We start from the raw sequence: 15098 nt of genomic DNA on the forward strand, positions 1-15098 counted from the left end.
TGGCCTGTTAGGAACTGGGCTGCACAGCAGGATGTGAGCTGCAGGCGAGCAAGCATTACTGCCTGAGCTCCGCCTCCTTTCAGGTCAGGGACATTAGATTCTTATAGGAGCCTGAACCCTATTGTGAAATGCACACGCGAGGGATCTAGGTTGCACACCCCATATGAGACTCTAACTAATGCCTGATGATCTGAGGTGGAAGAATTTCATCCTGAAACCATCACCCTCCACCCCCATCTGTGAAAAAATTGTCTTCTACAAAACCAGTCCCTGGTGCCGAAAAGTTGGGGACTGCTGCTCTAGAATGTAACTGATTTACAACTTTGGTTGCATTAGAATCACCCAGGGAAGTTTAAGAACCCAGTACCCAGGTCACAGTCCAGGTCAGCTATATCAGCATCTCTGGGAATGAGACCCAGTCATCAGTAGTTTTAAAAATTATTTCCTAATTTCCTTTAGCTATGGCTCACGTTGGAATCAATATCAATCACATTGATTCCAATGTGAACCAAAAGTAAAGAACCACTGCTTTCTAGTTTCTTGCTACTAGCATATCAGATATTTTTTCAAAATATTATTTGAGAGATAGTTTACTAGGGTAAAAAACATCTTGGAGAGAGGTTTAGGTGCAGGAGCAGACCCTACAGTTGCTACTTGTGAGATGGTTAACTTAATCTTTAGGTGCTTTAGTTTTTCTCATCTGTAAAATAATTTGGTAAACATTTTCTTAGTACCTGCTATAGGCCAAGAATTTCATGATCTAGGTCATAAGGGCATTCCCAACCCCCTACAAAATAGATGCTGTTATGCAGCTTCCGCATAGCCAGAATCTTTAAAATGCAAACCTGTAGGCTGCACACCAGACCTACTTCAGAAACTCTGGGAGTAGGGCCCAAAGATCCGTTTTTAAACGGTACTTTAGATGCTTCTGTTGTATGCTCGTGTTTAAAAACCCACTCCACTACACTGTACCATGATAGTCTCTGCCCTGTAGGGATGTTGTGAGGATTAAAAAGATAATCCATAGAAAGTATTTAGTGCTGTGTCTAACACACAATAAGTGATCAATAGCTGTTAGCTAATAATATATTATTTTAGGTTACCTGAATTAGAACTAAATCTCCTCTTGCAAAGACACAACCAAGTCATCTCTTCTTCAGCTTCACATGTTTTAAGAAATAATAATAATAAAAAAATATGAATGCCATAGACTTAACTCACAATCTCCTTCTTTTCTTTTTCAAACATCAATCATAATTCACTGTGACTTGCTACCCTGGCTATATTTGCAGTGCTGGAATTAGAACCTTGAACTTTGGTGTTTTTTTATTGTTTTGATGACAGTTTGGCAAAAATATTAACCATTTTATAATTCATGCCAGAGTGTATTACTGTCTCCCTCTTCATCCCCAAAAATCACATGTCACACATTACCTTGTGTAAATAGGCATTTGAGATTCTTCACTTAACTTTGACAGTATGTTTGCAGTAACATTCTCTTCAATTGCCTCTGTACCTGTAGGGCAAAGTTCAGCATCATCCTCTCTGCTGAAATAATCAACATGGTGCTCATTAATTGAGCACCTTGGTCATGTGAACACTAAGGATAACCACCCTCCCCTCCTCAATCAAGGAACCCTAATTATTTTCTCTTGGTAAAAGCGCACTTTGCTATGTTACTTTCATTGCGACAAACACAGACTTGTGCTGAGGGAAATGCCTTTTATGTGGGAACCATTAAAACCGTTAGATGCAGAAATTCCAACAATTTAGCTTTTAATAGTAAAGCTAGCCAAAATGTGTTTGCATGGTTTTTGTTCATCAAGAAAAAGAGAAGTTACACAAAGTCAGTGACCACGGCTATAGGCTCACATTCTAAGCCATCATTTTCCTAATAAGCTGAGTTAAAAAAAAAATCCCACAACAAATTTTGTTTTAGGTGTGTTCAGACTATTCTCAAAGAGCTACTGGAAATCTCAGGGATTAGAGAAGAAAGAGAAGTGGACCAAAAAGATCAAACCAGCTCCTGGGTGGTCACTGAATTATTGGGTTACTTTCTTCTGATAATAGATTTTCTACTGTCTTTATGATACATAGTTTCTCCATCTTTGAAGTTAAAGATTAATTTTAATTGGTATTGCACATATCTATGATAAACTAGTAAAGTATGTTCAAGAATGCTTAGTATTCTCCAGAGGGAGAGAAAATGTTTGTAGTTGTTTTCCATTGTTATTTGTCCAAGAGACATGGGCTGTGATGTCTATGTGGATGATGTCTTTGCAATGTAATTAAATGTCATTGCAATGACTATAATGTCTACATGGCTGAGTTAGGCAGAGTGGATGAACATGGAGCATTTAGACCCCTCCACAGAGATGAGAAAGATGCAGAAAAATGAGCTTGGCAGAAAAGAAGGTATCCAGACAGTCAAAGCATTGCATTTTGGCCAGGTTCTGTAGGACCTGAGATGGAGATTCTTATGTAAGTGATTTAATGAGGAAAAAACTCTCAGGAGAAATCTGTAAAAAAGTAAAGAAAGCAGGACAGGTAGCCAAGCAAAGATGTGGGTTCAGCTAATGTCTAGTTTGAGCCAATGGAAAACTCTAGAGCATAAATGGCATCTCACAGTTTTCCTGCTTTGGGGCAAAAGGGCTAAGCATTTGTTACCTTATATGAGTCAATTATTGGCTGCAGGATACCCCCAGGGGTGGGGATCATAGCCTCCCAGGCATCCTCTAGAGATTTTTCTCCTGGCCAAGGGCAATTCTCTAAAATGGGACCATCTGCTACTCATAGCATACACCACTCACAGAACTGGGATAAAGGGGATCTGGGTGGGCCACCAACAGTGTCTAGTACCCATGGTGTCTGGTGTATGCTGTTGGTACAGAACATTGGCTTCTAAAGGGAAAATGGAGTCCAACAGGCCTATAACATAGGAGGTATCTCTGAAGAAGGCAAGACCACAGAAGTAAAAATATCAACTTGGAGCAATGCTCAGGAGCCTTGGTAAGAGACCAGTGAGGTCAAATACAAAATGGCTGTGTGAGTTGTTGGAACAGGAGCTCAGAATAGAAGATGAATCTTTTTCAGTAGACTGTGGAAAGCAGGACATGACAACTTATTATCAGAATATTGCTCTGGATGTCCAGCTATGGGGAGAGAATTAAAGGATATATCACGAGGATAATTCCGAATTATCCTGAAGGGTGGATGACCTGATTCTGAGCTCCACTGAGTGGAGATACTGAATTTACTTGCTATCTCCTATCTTTAATGTCATCTGAGAACTGATGCTTGTTGAGTGGATGTCAGTGGTCCAACTAGTGATGAATAGAGTAGAACATGAGAATAAGGGAATTAAGCAGGAGTCCATGGGTTATATGTACAATAAAAAGGCAACATATTCTAATTCATTATGTATATATTAGATAAATGTTTTCTTTGGTTCATTTTCTAGGATCACTTTCTATTTTTATTGATGCCCAGAAAGGCTTTCTTTTGTGCCTAGCCCAAGATCTGTAAGTTTGCCTATTCATTGGTATGATTCCAAGCATAAGAATGTTTAGTAATGTTACTGGTGACCCAACCAATGGTCTTTACTTTTCTTTCTTCCTAGTATGTTCGTTATTGTAAAATCTTATAGTCTTTATAACCCCTTGTTCTCCCTAGGGATTTTTTAAAATTCAGGGTATCACTAATATTACAACCTTTATATCTCGACAAAATTTCCTCTAACTTCAGGTATTTGTGGAAAATGTCATATACACAAGAGATTAAGAACATCTTTAACAACAAAGGGAAAATAATAGTCAACTGTATATATAAGCATTTAGATTATACTCTTTTGTAGTAAATTATCTTAGTCTGTTTTCTGCTGCTATAACAGAATACCACATGCTGGGTAATTTATACAGAAAAGAAGTTTATTTGACTCATGGTTCTGGAGGCTGGGAATTCTAAGATTGAGGGGTGCCATTGGGTGAGGGCCTTCTTGCAATGTCGTAACATGGCAGAGGCCATGACGGGTTGAGAGATGGTGAGAGAGATGACAAGGGAAAGAGGTAAAGGTGGCAAACTCCTGTGATAATTAACTGACTCCTCTGATCATGGCATTAATTAACTCATGAGGGCAGAGCCTTCATAACCTGATCACCTCTTAAAGGTCTGACCTCTCAATGCTGTTACGTGGTAATTAAGTTTCAGTGTGAATTTTGGAGAGGACATTCAAACCATAGCAGGACTCTCTTACATTAATATTCAGTCTTACTCTGGAATTGTCATCCAGGAAAGATTTGACAATGTCAACTGCTAGTGGTCAATTGCACCAGTCTCTCAGCTGATGTGTAGGTTCAGATCCCAACTCCACCATTTATTAGTTGTACGACCACTGTGTTTCAGCTTTTCTCCTGTGTAAAGTGGTAACGATAGTACTTTCCTTGTAGTGTTAACATGTAGCTTATAGGGACTCAAAACCTTAATAAAGATGGGCTACCTCAATTCGTAAGTTTGGTAATAATGTTCCTTTACTACAAATATTAGGCAGAATTTGAGTCACTGGTTAGTTCTGAGTGGGGGATTAGGTATAATTTTCTTTTTTTTTCAGGTAATATTTAAATTTTTTTTTTAAGTTCTGGGATACATGTGCAGAATGTGCAGGTTTGTTACATTGTTACATAGGTATAGGTGTGCCATGGTGGTTTGCTGCACCTATCAACCCGTCATCTAGGTTTGAAGCCCCACATGCATTAGGCATTTGTCCTAATGCTCTCCCTCCCCTTGCCCCACACCCTCCAACAGGATCCAGCATGTGATGTTCCCCTCCCTGTGTCCACATGTTCTCATTGTTCAACTCCCACTTATGAGTGAGAACATGTGGTGTTTGGTTTCTCTTCCTATGTTAGTTTGCTGAGAATGATGGCTTCCAGCTTCATCCATGTCCCTGCAAATGACATGAACTCATTCTTTTTTTTTATGGCTACATAGTATTCCATGGTGTATATGTGCCATATTTTTCTTTATCCAGTCTATCACTGATAGGCATTTGAGTTCCAAGTCTTGGCTATTGTGAATAGTGCTGCAATAAACATATGTGTGCGTGTGTCTTTATAGAATGATTTATAATCCTTTGGGTATATCCCCCAGTAATGGGATGGCTGGGTCAAATGGTGTTTCTGGTTCTAGATCCTTGAGTAATCGCCACACTGTCTTCCACAATGGTTGAACTAATTTACACTCCCACCAAGAGTGTAAAAGCATTCTTATTTCTCCACATCCTCACCAGCATCTGTTGTTTCCTGGGACTAGGTATAATTTTCTTATCAGCAATTGTGAAGAAACTTCTGAAAGACGTGAGCCTGTCATGTTAAGACACACAGACTATGCCATGTTGTTTGGGAGAAAATTGTTGAAAGTTAGTGGTAACAATGTTTCCATGCTCATCATTCTCAGGGTTAAGGGAGGAGTTATTAAAAATCTACTCAATTCTGAAATAAGGCTCATTCTAGGTGTAATGCATATGATTCGATGAATGTGGAAGCCCAAAAACTTGGCTTCCATGAAAACTTAAATCAGAAGAAATGAACTTCATTTCGTACACAGTTTTCTTCCATCATTACTCATAAAAGAGAATTTCAAGGTTGGATGATTTCTTCTATCTGTTCACCTTCTATCCATAATATTCCCGTCAGGTGGTTAGATGCCTGTATCTTGACTACCTGCAGCAATGAGGAACTTCAGATACTTTAGACAGTCTGGGGATGATTTAATAGCTAAAGAAGTTTTTATTTTGAAGCTAGATCTGTCTTATCATATCTTCCATAATTATTATAGTTATTTCCTTTGTAGCCAGTTGAAACAAGTCTAATCTTTCTGACTCCTATGACAACCCTGTAAGTATTTGAAGATAGCTTTGTTCCAAGACCTCTTTGCATTTGACTGAAATCACTAGGTTCCTCATGTTCTTCATTACTCTTATGGTGACTGTACGACGGATATGCTTCTGTTTCTTTAAATCTTGAGACAGGGTCTTACTCTGTTGCCCAGGCTGGAGTGCAGGGATACAATCATGGCTCACTGCAACCTGTATCTTCCAGGCTCAAGTGATCCTTTCACCTCAGCCTCCTGAATAGCTGGGACTACAGGCACATACCACCATGCCTAGCTAATTGTTTTATTTTTTACAGAGGTCGGGTAATCCCTATTTTGATCAGGCTGATCTTGAACTCCTGAGCTCAAGTGATCCTCCTGCTTTGGTCTCCTAAAGTGCTTGGATTACAGGAATGAGCCACTGTGCCTGGCATGTTTCTTTTAAAAGAACTAAACTTCATACTCAATGTATGAGCAACACGGAATGGGACAGGGCTTAAGCGGATGTGACAACCATCTCTGTTTTGGACATATTACTTTCAGTGCAGTCCAAGATTCAAAGACTTTGGCAGCCACAAAATTGACTGACTCTTTATGAGTTTACAGAAGTCTATGATCTTTCAGTCTTTGTCACCTATGCTACTGTTAACATGTGTGTCTTAAACTTGTTTTTTGGGCCCAGTTTCAGGACTAACATTGTTAATATGAAATTTTATCTTCTTAGATTTGACCCAATATTCTACCTTATTGATGACTTTTTTTCCTTCTAACCAATCTATTTTTCTACTAATATTAGTTGGACAGTAATAATTGTGTCATGGATCAGTATGAGTTATCAGTATTAGTTATCATAAGCTAGTACATGGATCAGACTAGTTATCACTAGTCTTGGCTACAGAAGAGCCAAGACTAACATTACATTGCCCATCACTTGGTAAGTCATCTACTAATTTGGAAACCACGCTGCTTTATAGGCATTATACATAGTGTCTTTGTGATATATTTCACTTCAGTGTTTCTATTTGAAGCCAACATGAAAGTCACACTTTTTCAAAATAAGTATAAGAAAAAAATTAGACAATATTCCAAGGATATGCTTGATATGTTGTGTGGAGAGTTCAGACAACATGTGACCTGTGAGCCTAGAAGTGAGTGGTCTTTTAACTCATCACAGAAGTGGTGGAATGTGAGCCAGATAGGTCTCGAAGGTTAACTAGAGTTGGGTTAGAGGGAAGAGGTGCATGCGTTTGGGAGTTAAAACGTTCAGGTTGATGAGGCAGAAATAGCAGAGTAACATCAGATGATGGTATGCAGATGACTTTCCAGGGACAAAGGTTGTGCAGAGAACTGTGTGGATGGTGAGTTCAGAAAGGTGGATCAGTGTGCTTGTAGGATGCTAATATTAGTAGAGTCAGAGTTCTTAAAAGGAGCAGCTCTTCTCTGGTCAAGCCGTTCTCTAGTGCTTATAAGTGAAGAAGCTGAAGTCTCCCGACTACTAGCTGTTTCCAAACTTACTTTCATTGGTTTCAGTTACGCTCAGTATCCATCACAAAGATGAATTTTGCAAGCAATCATGACTGCTAGGGTACTGAAAGGAAAATATCTGATTTTCTTTTATATTAAGATGGTCTTAGGATTTCTTTAGGAAGTCATGCTCATCTCATTGAATATAGTTTATTCTAGGTTCATTCTAACACGGCCCACCTAGTTATTGGCCATTCTCGGGGAATACTTCTTTGAAGTTCATGTGCTTTAATATGCTTTAAACCTACATTCAAGCATATGGTTTATTTTGAGACATGAACTTGACATTCACTTTCTTGTCCTGCCTTTTGTGGCCTGTGTAGCAAAAACATCTGCTCTGACAATGGAAGAAATCATAAAGTAGTAACTCCTCATTAAAGTACCAGTGCAACAATGTAATCCTCTTGGGAGTATGGCTGACTTGCCATGATCTGTGAGTTTCTCTGGCTATTGTTTCCTCACTCCTTCATAGTAGATTCTCAGCCAAAAGCAATTTCTTTTGCATTTGTATTTTACTAATGGTATATTTAATAAGGGAAAGGGAGAAAAACATAGGGCATCAATAATCACAAATATATACATCTGGTAGAGGACTGAAAGGAAAACAGATCACAGCTGGCTTTGACAGTTAATGTTATAAAAATGTTCAGGGTGGAATGTCTATTTTAAATAAGAAACACTTGAAAGAAATGGTCAAGATTAACAGGAGCTTAAATTGAAACCACGTTGGTTTGTAGGTAATAGAATGCTAGAGACAAACACTGCCTTTAATATAAAAGCATTCCTCCCCCAGCCCCACAGCTCCCCAAACTATCCATGTGGCCCTGTTCATGCCACTGGAATTTGATTGGGTTTGGCTTTTCCAGGAAACCAGGAGGTAAGAAGAACCTATTTAATCTCCTGTTAAATGGCTTATTCCCCCTGCCCAAGCCTTTGGGTAACTCAGTTTATTAAAATGTTCTGGAGTTCATGTCTGTTAACTCAGTGCTATGCCACCCATATGCCTGCCTTTTGGTCTGTGCTGCAGTCTAACATCTGATTTGCTCAAGTCCAGGAGTAAGAGTCAGTATGCAATGGGAGACCTTGTTAAGAACCCAGAATGGTGGGTATCAGTTCATTGTTTGGCCCACAGATTGTTAGCTGAAGCTCAGATGCTTGCTCCCATCTGGCAGTTGGTATTTGTTGTATCAACACAGCTATAACTTACCCACTGAAACAAAGTTGCTGGATCTAATTCTCCTAAGGTACCCAAGAACCTCAAGGCCACTTACAAATAGACATCCTGTGCATCATTTTAAGGGAGCTTTGACTTACAGCTCTTCTATTCATTGACGTACAGCTCTTCTATTCTCTGTTTCACATGTGTTTTTGTTATTCAACTCAGCAAAAAAGAAAAAAAATCCTAGGAAACTTCCAGCAAGTAAGACTTGAGTATTTATAGGAAGAATCCATTCGGCATTACCACCATCAAAAATTCCAGGGAGCTGTTAGGGGAAGACAGATGAGAAAGAAGCAGAAGTCTCTTAAGAGGAGAACAATGAAAACGCCTTGGTCAATGTTCATCCTGCCAGAAAAAGATGTAGTCTCCACAAAGCTGTTACTCTTGAGAACAGAAATTCTTATTTGCTTTTCTTTTGCATATTGCCCAGTGTCCAGGACATAGCGTCTTGTTTTCCTTCCTACGGTTCTATCCACTTGTAATACTTCCCAGCAAGTACCTAGTCTATTGTCAAGATCTGTTTCATCAATGAAGTAAATGAAATTGAGTTCAGGTCTTTATTATCTGTCATCCTCAGGCTATTTCAATAGCCTCCTGACAGGATTTTCCTTTCAGTAGCATACACGAGTCTGTCAGAATAGTCTTCAAATGTTTCCCTTTTGTTTCACTCATTCTCAAACTGTTGGCATTGCCAAATTGCCCACAGGATAATTTCAAAACTCCTTAGTCTTACAGCATTTAAGACCATCCAAATACCAGTCCAGGCAATCCTCTCACCTTATCTCCTACAAAGTTCCCCAATCAAATAGTCGTTTCTGGCCGAAGTGACTCTTGGTCTTTCTGAACGTGAATTAGCCAGCAGCAGTATATTGACCAATGTCATTCCACTGCCTGTTTGTTCTGTCCTACTTCTGCCAGCACTCTCTGCCCAAGGATCTCCTCCTAGTTTGTTGGGGTTTTTTTTGTTTTTTGTTTTGTTTTGTTTTCTTTTTTGATACAGGTCCTCACTCTGTCACCCAGGCTGGAGTGCAGTGGTGCAATCTTGGCTCACTGCAACCTCCATCTCCTGAGCTCAAGTGGTCCTCCTGCCTCAGCCTCCCAAGTATCTGGGACAACAGGTGTGTGCCACAACGCCTGGCCTCCTCCTGACCCTTTAGAACCTATCTGGAGCTTGACGTTCTTCTTGAGGCCTTTTCTGGAATGTCCGGTTAGAACCAATGTAGAAATAAGTATAAGAAAAAAAATTTGTTTTTTTGGCAGCGGGGCAAGTGTGGGGACAGCCTGCTAGCAGTAGCCCCAGGCGAGAAAACTCCAGTGTCAAGCCAATCCTATTTTCTTACCTTTTAGTACCTTGCTGGACTCAAGTTGTTGGGTTGGAGAGTCACCATTTGTCATCTCTGATGTTTCTCTGGATCCACTTGAATGCCCTAAGATTATTAGCTGAGCCTGCTCTGTGTTTGTTTTCCTGCTCGTCTGTGTGCCCTGGATGTTTTCCTCTTTGCACCTCCTTTGGTCAAGCCAATCATGACATGATTCTGCCAAACCTTCCCCACTTTCAGGAAACCCAGTAGAAGAGTGTAAAGTATTTTCCTTCCCTGCTTACTAAACGTTCATACCTGTGGCAGGAACTAGCTCTAAGATGCCAGGATGAAAACCAAGCCCTGGGTAGTAGGTAATACACACCACTCTTACCTACTCTAGCTGTGAATGCTCCCATTGATTAAACTTTACTGGGGATCCTTGTTCAGTTGACTGTTTACACCAGTGCTTCTCAAAGAGTGGTCCCCAGAAGAGGAGCATTGGATTCACCTGGGACTTGTTACTAATGCAAATTCCCACTGCAGATTTACAGAATCAGAAATTCTGAAGGGGGGGCTCAGCAATCATCCTTTAATAAGCCCCATAGGTGATTCTGATGTCAACTAAATTTGGAAAATAATGGGTTACATGAAGGCCAGCAGTCTCCATATTAATTCCTAATTAACTTCTTGTTAAGTAGAGTAGGCAGCACTTTATATACATGAACACAGCTTCCTACCTGAGCAGTGGGAGAACATTTGGTGTAACATTCCATGGACATTTGGCAACCTCACAATGAAGGTAACAGACAACCTAAATGTTTAAAATCAGCAATGAGAAAGAGCCTTGTTTCAAATATACCACCATATTCTAGTAAGAGTGTAGCAAGATCGCTAGATATAAAAGAAAAATCAATTAAAATGAAAAAGAAATTAGACAATACATTTAAAACATGAAGTAACTAGGACCAGATCTAACAAAAGATGTGAAAGATCTGGGTGGATAAAGTTACAAAAATTAATTCAGAGACATTAAAGACTAAATAAAGGGATATACTACATTCACAAGTTGGATGACAGAATAGGTAAATGCATAAATTCTTCCAAATTAAAAATTAATTGCAGTTCAATATAGAAAACCCTAAAGATCCCACCAAAAGAACTGTCAGGACTAATAAACAAATTCAGTAGAGTGCACACTGCAAAATCAATATAGAAAAATCAGTATCATTTCTATATGCTAATAGTGAGCTATCTGAAAGATAAATCAAGAAAATAATTCCACTTATAATAGCTACAAAAATTAAGATACCTAGGAATAAATTGAACTAAGGAGGTGAAAGATCTCTGTACTGAGAACTATAAAATATTGATGAAAGAAACTGAAGAGAATAAAAATAAATGGAAAGACATCCAATTTTCATGGATTGGAAGAATTAGTATTGCTAAATTCCCACACTACCCAAAGTGATCTACAGATTTAATGTAATCCCTATCAAAATAAGAATGACATTCTTCACAGAAATAGAGTACACAATCCTAAAATTCATATGGAACCACAAAAGACCCCCAATAGCTAAAGAAATCCCAAACAGAAAGAATAAAGCTGGAGGCATCTCACTACCTGACTTCAAAATCTACTATAAAGCGATAATAATCTGAGCAGCCTGGTATTGGTATAATAGCAGAAACATATTCCAATGGAACAGAATAGAAAGACCAGAAATAAATTCATGCATCTACAATCAATTGACTTATGACAAAGGCACCAAGAATGCACATTGGAGAAAAGATGATCTCTTCAATCAATGGCGCTGGGATAATTGGATATCCATACAGGAAGAATGGGACTAAATCATTACCTCTCACCATATTAAAAAATGAATTCAAAATGGATTAAAGACTTAAATGTAAAACTAAAAACTAGAATACTACTAGAAGAAATCAGGAAAACACTTTATGACATTTAACTGGGCAATGATTTTTAAAACAAGACCTTAAAAGTACAGTCAACAAGGCAAAAATAGACAAATGAGATTACATTAAACTAAAACGTATTTGCACAGCAAAGAAAACTATTAACAGAATGAAAAGACAATCTATGGAATGGGAGAAAATTTTGCAAATTATAAATTATGCATCTGAAAAGTGGTTAATATCCAGGATATATAAGGAACTTAAGTCAAAAGCAAAACAACAACAACAACAACAACAACAACAACAACATAAGCCCCACAAGAAAATGCAGAAAACCAAATAAAAACAAAAAACACAAGCAAAAAAACCCCCAAATAACCAGATTAAAAATGACAAAAAACTTTAATAGACATTTTTCAAAAGAAGACGTATAAATGGCCAACAGATATATAAAAAATGCTCAAAATTATTTATCAGAGAAGTGCAAATCAAAACCACAGTGAGTTAGAATGGATAAGCCTCACTCCAGCTACAATGGATATTATCAACAAGACAAAAACAAACAAACAAAAACCCCCAAGTGTTGTCAAGGGTGTGAAGAAAAGAAAACACACACTGTTGGTGGGATTGTAAACTAATACAGCCACTGTGGAAAACAGTGTAGAGGTTCCTCAAAAAATTACAAATAGATCCATAAACTTTAATACTCCACTGACAGCACTAGACAGGCCATCTAGACAGAAAGTTAACAAAGAAACAATGGACTTGAACTATACCCCAGAACAAATGGATTTAACAGATATTTACAGAACATTCTACTCAACAACTGCAGAGTATACATTCTATTCATCAGCACATAGAACATTTTTCAAGATAGTGCATATGATAAGCCACAAAACAGGCCTCAATAAATTTAAGAAAATTGAAATTATATAGAGTACTTTCTCAGACCACAGTGGAAGAAAACTAGAAATCAACTCCAAAAGGAACCCTCAAAACCATGCAAATACATGGAAGTTAAATAACCTATTCCTGCATGATTGTTGGGTCAGCAATGAAATCAAGTAGGAAATTAAAAATTTCTTTGAACTGAACTATAATATTGACACAACCTATCAAAACCTCTGGGATCCAGCAAAGGTGGTGCTAAGAGGAAAGTTCGTAGCATTAAATGCCTACATCAAAAAGTCTGAAAGAGCACAAATAGACAATATAAGGTCACACCTCAAGGAACTAGAGAAACAAGAACAATTGAAACCCAAACCCAGCAGAAGAAAAGAAATAGAGATCAGAGCAGAACTAAATGAAATTGGAACAAAGTATACAAAAGATAAATGAAACAAAAAGTTGATTCTTTGAAACGATAAATAAAATTGATAGACCATTAGTGAGATTAACCAAGAAAAGAACCAAATAAGCTAAATTAGAAACGAAACAGGAAGTATTACAACAGATAACACAGAAATACAGAAGATCATTCAAGGCTACTATTAACACTTTTATGCACATAAACTAGATAACTTAGAGGAGATGGACAAAATCCTAGAAATATACAACCCTCCTAGATTAAACCAGGGAGAAATAGAAACTCTGAACCAACCAATAACAAGCAGAGAGATTGAAATGGTAATAAAAAATATTGCCAACAAAGAAAAGTCCAGGGCCAGATGGATTCACAGCTGAATTTCACAAAACATTGAAAGAAGGGTTGATACCAATCCTGTTGACACTATTCCACAAGATAGAGAAAGAGAGAATCTTCCCTAATCATTCTATGAAGCCAGTATCACCCTTATACTAAAATCAGGAAAGGACATAACCCAAGAAGAAAACTACAGACCAATATCCCTGATGAACATAGATGCAAAAATCCTCAACAAAATTCATATGGAACCAAAAAGAGCCTGCATAGCCAAAGCAAGACTAAGCAAAAAGAACAAATCTGGAGGTATCACATTACCTGACTTCAAACTGTACTATAAGGCTATAGTCACCAAAACAACACGGTACTGGTATAAAAATGTCACATAGACCAGTGAAACAGAATAGATAACACATAAATAAAGCCAAATACTTAACAGCCAATTGATGTTCGGCAAAGCAAACTAAAACATAAAGTGGGGAAAGGACACTCTATTCAACAAATGGGATAACTGGCAAGCCACATGTAGAAGAATGAAACTGGATCCTCCTCTCTCACCTTATAGAAAAATCAACTCAGGATGGATCAAAGACTTAAATCTGTTACCTGAAACCATAAAATTTCTAGAAGATAACATCAGAAAAACCCTTTTAGACACTGGCTTAGGCAAAGACTTCATGACCAAGAACCCAAAAGCAAACGCAGCAAAAACAAAGATAAACAGATGGGACTTAATTAAACTAAAAAGCTTCTGCACAGCAAAAGAAACTATCAGCAGAGTTAACAGACAAATCACAGAGTGGGAGAAAATCTTTGCAGTCTATACATCTGACAAAGCACTAATATCCAGAATCTACAATGAACTCAAATCAGCAAGAAAAAAAAACAAACAATCCCATCAAAAAGCGGGCTAAGGACATGAATAGGAAATTATCAAAAGAAGGTATACAAATGGCCAACAAACATGAACAAATGCTCAAATCACTAATGATTAGGGAAATGCAAATCAAAACCACAATATGATACCACCTCACTCCTGCAAGAATGACCATAATCAAAAATTCAAAAAAATAATAGATATTGGTGTGGATTTGGTGAAAATGAAACACTTTTACACTGCAGGTGGGAAGGTAACTAGTACAGCCGCTATGGAAAACAGTGCAGAAATTCCTTAAAGAACTAAAAGTAGATCTACCGTTTGATCCAGCAATCCCACTACTGGGTATCTACCCAGAGGAAAAGAAGTCATTATACAAAAATGATACTTGCACACACGTTTATAGCGGCAGAATTTGCAATTGCAAAAATATGGAGCCAGCCAAAATGCCCATCAATCAATGAGTGGATAAAGAAAATGTGGTATATTTACACCATGGAATACTACTCAGCCATAAAAAGGAATGAAATAAAGTCATTTGTAATAACCTGGATGGAATTGGAAACCACTATTCTAAGTGAAGTAACTCAGGAATGGAAAACCAAATATCATATGTTCTTACTTATAAGTGGGAGCTAACCTATAAGGATGCAAAGGCACAAGAATGATACAATAGTCTTTGGGGGCTCGGAGGAAAGCGTGAGAGGAGGGTGGGGGATACAAGACTACACATTGTGCACTGCTCAGGTGATG

This window comes from Pan paniscus, chromosome 21, assembly GCF_029289425.2.
Source record: "Pan paniscus chromosome 21, NHGRI_mPanPan1-v2.0_pri, whole genome shotgun sequence".
NCBI lineage: Eukaryota > Metazoa > Chordata > Mammalia > Primates > Hominidae > Pan > Pan paniscus.